Source organism: Drosophila willistoni (genome assembly GCF_018902025.1).
Source record: "Drosophila willistoni isolate 14030-0811.24 chromosome XL unlocalized genomic scaffold, UCI_dwil_1.1 Seg141, whole genome shotgun sequence".
In the NCBI taxonomy this organism is placed as follows: Eukaryota; Metazoa; Arthropoda; class Insecta; order Diptera; family Drosophilidae; genus Drosophila; species Drosophila willistoni.
This window is the reverse complement of record NW_025814052.1, coordinates 10,325,316-10,335,179: the sequence shown is the minus strand read 5'-3', so window position 1 is coordinate 10,335,179 and position 9,864 is coordinate 10,325,316.

Below are 9,864 nucleotides of genomic sequence, written 5' to 3'. Positions count from 1 at the left end.
TGAGCATACTTCAAAAGACTATTAGTTGGTTTTAAGAAACCTGTACGTATCCATGATTAGTCCAAATCCCTCAATAAGTTAAAATTACTTTTGAGTCGCGAATTGTTATATTATTCAAATGGAAGACTATCTCAACTTTTATGACAGGTCTGACAATCGTTTAGAAAACGAAATACCCGACAATAAAAGCAACATCTTAGCTTCCTTTTTTCCATGCCTTGTTTATCACTTGATTTTGAAATCAATAACCATTATGTTCATACGAAACTACACCTAATCCTATGGCAAATCCTTTTTTGGAAAAGCAAGCTCGAGTTATAACAAAAACTCAATATAATGCCATGGAAAAACTAATAAGTAGTAATAATCACCCATCGCAAATCAATACAAAATAACGAAGAGATTTTAATGGGTACGCTTTTAGATTCGTCATGTCGAGGTTTCACTTTATAATATAATACATCCCTGAATTGCTAAGAAAAGTAAAGATCGATTAAACGGATCGGAAAGGGGACAGTTTTATAATTTGGATTTTTCTCGAAAAATTAAAATTTTCGAATCACATTTTCTGAATCGAAATACTCATTTTGTAAATAAAATAAAAATGTTCGTTAAAAAATATTTAAAATTTCAAGTTTTTCTTTGTCTCAAAGCGAATACATTGTTTAATAAATTGATATTTTCTTTCTAGAGCTCAAAAAATTTTAATTTGGATCAATGACTTTCCAGATAAGCCCCAAAATACACACGGAAATCTGTACAAAAGATCTTTGTCTACAAAAGGATATTTAGGGATGTCCTAACTAAATAGTTTTTCTAAGTAACATATGAAAATATGTTTAATTATTCGATTTGTCGTAACTTCTTGACTTCAATTTGCATATAGTTAGCCTCATCGGGGTTACCAATCGCACATTAATATAGAATAAGATGTGACCTTGAGCAGGCTAAGTTCGATTTAAATTTCAATCAATCAGATAATAGAATACAAAATTGATAATCAATTTAATGATTGTAGTAAATTTGTATAATTTGAACAATTTTTAATTCAATAGAAACTTGCTTATTACTGGAAACTAATCACATTTTGGACTACATTTTATTGCGGACATTGTATTTTGACCAGTTTCAGTGGTGAAAATAGATTAGAAATAATCAACTGGCAATTTGGAATTATACTATAGTAAAGATTTCTTAAGATTTAGCTCTTATATATTTGAAAACTCAAAAGTTCCTTATTTTGAAGCTAATTCTTGCGATATTGTCCTTGTGTAAAAACGTGGAAAAACTTCTTAGCTACATTTAATCTGTAATTATATAAAAGATCAGTAAGAAATCAAGTTTTTGTTGAGTGACTACTACAAATAATGAATTGATGACAGATTTTGTTGTTGTGTCTCCACTACGCTAACAATTCAAGGGGTTGGCCATAGAAAATTGCTAATGTGATTGCATTAATGGCCCGAATTATAGACGCATTAGAGTGTATTAAAATGCTTCATGCACATCCTCGGGGGGGTTGTTAACCGAATCCAAGCAAATGTGCAGCCAATGGGAAATGGTGAAAACAAAAAAAAAAGGAAAAAAGGGAGCAAAGTAACGAGGACTGTTTTGTTATTGTATATAGGAAAAAGCCAACTCACCGTTATGGCCTGCGGCTTGACCCTTTGTCGAGAGTTGAGTGCCGGCGGGTGGTGCCGATTGCTTTTTAACAGCAATCCAAAAGAGGCAGGGGATTTCCGCCTTCTCCCCCCCCTCTCTCACGTTGATGAAGTTGTACACAAATTGTTGTTGTTGTTGATAGTTGTTCGAGTGTCATTTGTGGTCAGGTGGAAATTTTGGGGAAATTGAAAAAGAATATATACATATACATTTACACTCCTTGTCATTGTCGTATAATAATAATAATAATTATAAGGATAAAATTCCAAACAGCTGTCAGCATTTTTCGTCTATTTATGTGTGGTGTGGAGGAGGGGGGAGAGTGAAAGAATAGGTTTTTTTTTATTGTAAGTTTATCTGCATTAACACTAGACTTAATTGGTTTAATCTAATAGCCTAATTGGTTTACTTTCTAAAATTGTTAACGAATACTTTCTGCCCAATACACACACACACACACACACAAGTTATAATTAAAGTTCTGATGGTTCTCTTTTCTGTTGCTTCTGTTCTACGCGTTTTCAGATTCGCCATAGCCATTGCCATCATCACCGTGTGGCCCCGTCATCGTCATCGTCATCGTCACTGTGAACCGTCGTCAAGTCCGTCAACTCTGATGTGCCTTCAAAAACCAATTAATTTCAACATTCAACTGGGGCGATCTTTTTGGAGTCTCCTTTGGGGTTTTATGCCGTTTCATTAGTCATAAGGTGTGTGTGTGTGTGTGTGTGTGTGTGAATGGTCGATCGGGTGGTGGGTACCACCTCCCATTTTCGTCTTCTCCAACTTTGCCTAATTGTTTGCATTTGTGTTGCAATTTAGTCTGAAATCTCGCCTCTTGGCCAAATTGTCTTTAAATTGGCAGTTGGCGCTGCTCACCATAAATCCACGCACCCATGCAAAAGGAATAAACAGTATTTGCCATTTCATTTATAAGCACTTACATACAAGTATCAGCAGAGCGGCGGAAGTGTATGTATCTCTCTCTCTCTCTCTCTCTCTCTCTTTTGGCGATCCTTGGCTTCAATCTTTCAGGGACCCCCGACGGCGGCGGCGGCGGTGGCGTCGCTCGCAAATTATCAACAAATTAGACTTTTCGTCGAAAAGTCTGACCATTTGTTTGCATGTCTCGTTGTCATTTTGCTAAATTTTTTTGTTTTTTGTTTCCTTTTTGAGGCGGCGGTGGCGGTTTACCAATTCAGAATGACTCCGCGAGCGGCATCTTCTTTGGGGGCTCGACTCACTTGCAAGTTTCTGTTTCTGTTTCGGTTTTATGGATCCTCGCCGCCGCCGCCGCCGTCGTCGACGTTGACGTTGACGCCGCTGGTAAAGTGATTTCTTCAACGCTTTGTTAGCGCACAGGATTGATGCAGCTGTCATTAGGCGTTGGTTCGTTGTTTTTTATATTTTTTCGACTTCGACTGTGACTTTGACTTAAACGGGTCCCAAGTCCGTCAAGTTCGTCAGATTGTCTTCATGGCAGCTTCAATCTCGGTTTGCTAAATGCGTTTTTAACGTGCTTTTAATTGTCAGTTCGTTGACGTTTATACCTACATACATACGTATATCCCCCCCCCCCATTTCCCCTCTCTGCTTGGGTGTTTTATCAAATCATTCAGCGTTAAGCCACAATCTACTCCCTGTCCTCTGTCCTCCGTCCTCTGTCATGTTGTGAGGCTATGTAGTCTACTCTTCCATTCACTAAGCGCAAATTAAATCAAATTGAAACTAATTAACATAAATAAATTTACACAAAATCCAATCGCAATATGGCTCGTTACAGGCTTTCACACTTTACGCTTCAGTGGGCGTGGTACTGGTGGCAAGCACCACCATAATCATCCCATTCCCATTCCCATTCCCTTTCCCCATCCCCCATTCCATTCTCTGTGTGACATTTACAAGCGACAACTGTCAAATTCGACAAGTTGCATTTGCAAATAAATAGAGAGACAAGAGTCGAATCGAGTCGTGTCGAGGTCGAGTCGTTCTGTTGATCGCTCAAACGGAAACGGAAACGTAAACTGACGGCCCACGGAATCCAGAAATTCCAAAATCAGTCCTGGTCCTGGTCCTAGCCAATAGACCGACCACAGGACCAGGGATGAACTGACAGAGTTGAAGAGTTCTACAGAGAGCGGAGGGAGAGGGAGGGCAAGGACTTTTTGGGCGTGGTTGGGGGGTAGCTGTGATATTAGCTTTGCTTCGACGCTTACGCTTAAAGTTTTTAGGCGCTATGAAATTAATTGGATTTGGCCCGTTCTTTCACTCCTTCTGCCATCATCACCATGTTTCCCCCTTCCATCCACCCACTCAGTCAGAGGAGTTGATGTAGTGCCACAGTGAAATGAAACGGGCAAAAATTCATACAATAGATAGGCAAATGTTATCCTTTTTATATATTGACAAGATATTCCAATCTTCAAAAGACTGTTCAAATATATTGAAAACCAATAAAATATAGAATTGCTCAAAAACATAAGTCCTGAAGTTGGCAAATTAAAGGTTATAATCAAAAAGGACACCACAAAACAAAATCTACTTCTAAAACCTTACTTTATGAAGTAAGTTATAAATGAAAAATATGCAAATTTTAGTTATGGTCAAATGTTTTTCTTCTTTCTACTTCCAATACATCTAATCTTGGCTTAAGTTTCTAGGAAACACGAATTTAGTATTGACACTTCTAGCTATACTGATATCTTAGGAATATTAACAGTAACAGTAAAAGAAATATATGGTCTTAGAATTGGTCTTAGATCTTCCACAAATCTTGCACGACATCGATTATATGATTTTCAAATCATTTAATCCTAACTAAATGAGCTGATGTTATTATCTAATGGAGGTCACATTGCATCGATTGAGCGAGGACTATAAAATGGATAGATATAAACAATTCCATGAGGGACAAAACTATTTTAGAATTAAGGTTTAGATTAAAATAGAGTAGGTGCAGTCCTCGGTAAATCTAAGTGGCCCAGTCATTTAGTCAACTGAACAACGAGGATCCAGGTTCGAATCCCAGGCTAGTCTATGGATGTAGTTTTCGTCTAAGCCCTTAGTTGCCAATAATAGAGGAGTATCTAGCAAGTTTCAAATCTTAAAACGCCAAGTTAGTCTAAAAAAAGAGGTCCAGGTGTATTAATTACAATACTTTAAGTTAATTTAAAGCTATAGGCCATCGAATTGTCAAATGTATTCTCTAAAGAAAATAATTTAAGATATCCTTTTTTGAATCAACTAACTTAACTAATGTATCTGTATGTAGCTTTGGGAGTAACAACATAGTCATTATAAACACAACTGAACCAGTGTACTTAGCAGCGCTTTTGCACAGTTTCCACTTGGACCATGCGGCGTATGCGCAATGTAAGCTAGAAGCACCAGGTCACCCAGCCAGTCAGCCACTCGTTCCACGCACTTCACATTCTCGACTCCGACTCCAACTCCAACCAACCATTTGCAGTCAGTCAGTTATTTACTGCTTTATTTGCGGTCTTGTCAAAGCAATCAACACAGCCAGACCGTGTCCTGTGTATCTGTGTCCTGTGTGTTGCCGACTTGTTGTTGTCCTTGGTGGTGGTGGTGGTGGTGTCGGTGTTGGTGGTGAATTTTATTTAGTTGTTGTGTCTGACTGACTGAATGACTGACTGTCTGTTTTGTCCATTTGTCGTCGTTGTTGGCTTGTTCCTTCGGCGTTCTGAATTTATTTGCAGAATGATTTTTCAATAATTTATGTATGACGACAACGGCGACGACGACGACGACGACGAGCCACTTGATTTAATGTGCGGGGTGTTACTTTCGACACCCTCCAATCATAATAACAATAATAACTACACTGTTTTCTGTTCGCGTTGATGTTGCTGCTGTTGTTGTTGTTGGTATGACAATGCAATTATATATGGTGACAAAATAATTTCCGCTCTGTGATTTTTATGACAGTTGGTAGTCCGACTATACAGACTATTGTATCTACATATACATATATGCGAGTTCCATCTGCTCACTCTCTCCAACACACTGCACATTGCACATTGCCTGGCCTCGATTACAAATTGAATTAAAATTTAGCTAAACTAAGCCTTAAGCAAAAAAAAAAAAAAAAAAAAAGCTAAGCTACCGATTTACACTCTCTATTGGGTTTATTTTGATTTTTTTTTTTGCCCCATTTCAAATGCCATTTTAATGACCATAATTTGGGGCTGGCATTGGCATGAGTATATAGTATATATATATATATTCTTGGCAAACATGAAATATAATTTCAGTTCATCCTGATTTCCGGCCAAGGGTCTTCAGCAAGAAATGGCCGTGCGGGGGTGTTGCCTTTTAATGCTTCCCACAGTCCAGCGAAATGAAATGAAATCATAATTTAACGTCTCGCGACCAAAGCGAAATTTTTTCCCCTTTTTTTTTTTGAAATACCCTACTCCAAAAGGGGTAAATGAAAGTGAAGAAATTTGCTATATATTTTTCAAAGGTGAATGTCGGAAATGAGAAGCTCTAAAACTATGTAATTTTCTATATAATGGTATATATAACTTTCAATTTGAATTTCTTCATGTTCTTAAGGATAATCTGAAAGGGTATTCGTACATGAACTTGAAAGCATTTAGTCATTTCGTTTGACTTCTTATACATACATACATATTAATAATAACCTTGTCATTTTATGCACGCAATCCCATTGCGTTATAATTGGAAATTGGAAATTGCTATGAAAAAAAAGAGTATAAAGATATGTCTAAAGAGACACAGACAGGCATACATATATAGATACAATATACATGTGTGTTTAAGGGAAAGAGTGAGGGAGAAAGGGAGTAAGTAAGAGATATAGGCTTAAAGGTGCGTGCCCAAATTCAAAAACTCTTTCAATTCTTTGTGATCCCATCACAAAACATTATATATGATATGTGATAAATCTTTACAAACCTACGAACCCTGTCCAACCAGCTTAGGAAAAGTACTTAGTGGAAAGGCTTTAATATATATTTCTATATCTTCCATGAAAACCAATGCAGTGATGGATCCAGAGGAGGGTGGAGTTCCACCCACAAGTTTTGCTGATAAAAAGCCAAATTGTAAGATTTTGATACAAATTACATAAATGAAAATCGGCAAAGATTTATGTGTTTGATTTTTTTTTTTTTGATTTCTAGAATTTTTAAACATACATTTTTGGTCAATCTGTCTATTTTTTTTCCAGCCTGTAATTTGGACCAGTTTTAACCAATTTTAAAAGTTATGAAATAAATTTGAATTCAGTATACTTAAAAATGGCAACAAACACTTAGATATTTAAAAGAAAATTAACTTCGATTCGATTTTTGTAAAAAATTACGATTTTTTCGCGAATTTGGAAAAACAAAACATATTGAAAGATATATGATAGAAAGATGAAAGAATCATCTGTCGAATGATTCAACTTTTTTTTAAAGAGCTCTAAACTCGCGACGTCTGTAGCATTTGCTAATCCGACACTGCCAGAGTCGGATCTTCGGATCGGGAAAAATGATAAAACTGATATTTTACTACTCACTAGGTCATGTTTTAAAATCCAAGAAAGTTGTTGTCTCTAAAATACTTGATTTTCCACAGTTTCACTTTGGATGCGCTCCTGAGTATTGAAAGATGCCATACATCCCACATAAAGAAACGAAAGTCTTAACTAATTTGTATACCTTAAGTAAATCTCATGGCCAATTTAGTGTTGGGAAAGTGTATAAAAAAAGGTAAACCAAAATTAGTGTGGGGAATCGGAATAACAAAACCAGAAGATCCGCGTAGATCCATGTTATCAATCATAAGATAATGACTTCATTCATTATGATTTATTGTAGATTAAGTTTTATATAAAAGCTAATCAAATTCATTTTGTTGGTCGCATTTAAAATGCCTTCTGTTTATAAATATAATTCGTTTTTTATTTTCCAACTCGGCTTATTGGATTTCCGTTTGACACATGGCGTATGGGCCATGTCAACAAACAAATGGCGTGGGCGTGGCTATATATAAATGTCGGAGGCGGTATTATTAATGGTGCATTTTCTGAATGATGCATCTTGCAACAACAACAAAAAAAGCAAAAAAAAGCGCCGAGGACACAAGTGGGAGTGTGTGTGTCTGCTATGTAGGTCTAGATTGTTGTGTGTAATTTTTCTCATTACAAATTAACCTATATTCACACACACACTCACACACACACATGCATTTACATATACTTATATTATGCATATAAAATAATAATCGTTTGACAGAGTACGGAAATTGCACTTAATTGCATTTGAGTTGAGGTTTCATTTTACATGCAAATATAAATATAGTAATAAACATTTTTTTTTTTTTTGGTTTGTTTTGTTTTCCTTTATTTTGCATGATTTATATATTCAGTTAATTGTTTATTTAAACTATTTATTTTTTTAATTTATGTATGATGAATCTCTACAAAACGACTTTGACTTTCATTTGAGTAATAGAACATCTTTCTACATGAAAACTTGTTCCCGAAAGTATGCAAAATTCAAGATTTCGTTTTATGAACTATATAAATCAATTTTGAAATGTCGTGTGAATACAAATTAGTCTTTGAAACAAACATTATTTATATGCAATTTTCATTTTATAGAGCATACAAAAATTTATAAATTTTTTTAAAAACATTGAATACTTTTCCAGTCTAATGCATGCCTTATGGGGCAAGGCCATTTGCCCATTTCACAGCCCTAGATCTAGCCCTAGCAAATGTGTTAAACCCTCTTAGAGTGTATTTTGTCTATTTTGGGTATAAGTTTGTCATTGGCGATCTATTATTATGTATATTTCCTTATATCATCTCGATCTATAAATGTCCGTCTGTTTCAATCACTCTTACATCCTTCATTTAGAAGCTATTGAAATGAAACTTGATGAGCTTGAGCTTTTTATTATTTATATTAAGTTATGTTCTTGAGTTGGTCAGATGGAACCACTAATACAGATAGGTGAACCTCACTTAATAATTCTTGTTACCCAAGTTGTTTTAATATTCTGATCTTAAGTACCTATATTTTTTTCCTATTTACTTGATAAGAAAATGAATTTTTACGAGACAGCTGTTTAAGGATTTAAAAGTTACTAAGGTCTTTCGGTTGGTTTTGTTTTGTTTGTTTTAAGGTAAAAGTTCTGAGAACGCCTAAAAGGCGGCATGCAAAAATTTTCAGTTTCGTTATGTTTCGTGTGTTTGTTTTACTTTGCCAGCGATTATATTCAATAATTGTGTGCATTTAGATAAGTTACAAGGGGCCCCGAGGGCCACAGACAAATAACGTTGAACACACACACACACACACACACACACACCCACCTTTAGAGTCCGTATACTGGAGGCCACTTCAGGCTCTGGTTTTGGTTTTGGTTTTGGTTCTGGTTCTGATTCAATTCTAGCCAAATGGATTCAAGTCACGCCATCGCACCCTACTACACAATGCACTCGACTCATTCCTAGACACTCTGCGACGGTGTTGTAGGTGTTGAAAGTAGCTACAGGCGAGTAGCACCAGCAGCACTACCACCACCACCACCACCGACAAACCATCATCATCACATCACATGGAACATTGCCATGGTCGATTGTGGACTCCCGATTGTGGGGCGAGGGGCTAAATTGGCTGTCGGCGCAGAAATGTGTCGGAAGTCTTTAGTAAAAGTTAAATAGAAAGCATATAGAAGATTTATATTGCAATTGCCCGTTATATTTATGCAAATTTACCAACTGCAAGTTGGCTTACAAATTTGTTCTCTAGAAGTGTGGACGTACTACAAATATGGTTGGAACACTGAAAAGGTATATAATAGAGGGGGAACCCAATATTAAATTCAAGATCAGTTTTTCTTTTTTAACTTTTTACTCATCTGTCCTTGAGCCTGTTTATTCGAAAGTTAATTAAAGCGAGAGGTAGAAAGTGTCGACTAAAGTCTACAATGATGATACTAACTATTTCAAAATTGTCACTAGACCTTATTAGGTTAAAGGTTTTAAAAAGGGAAAAGCTTAAGATCCTTTTCCTTTCAGTAGCTGATCCTTTTATTTATACAAATGTTCTTACCATGACTTGTCTACGCATTCAAGCGATTAACGATTACATAAAATGGAAAAAAAAAACTACAAAATATTAAAAATAAAAGTAAGCAAAACATATTTCACAGCTCAATAAT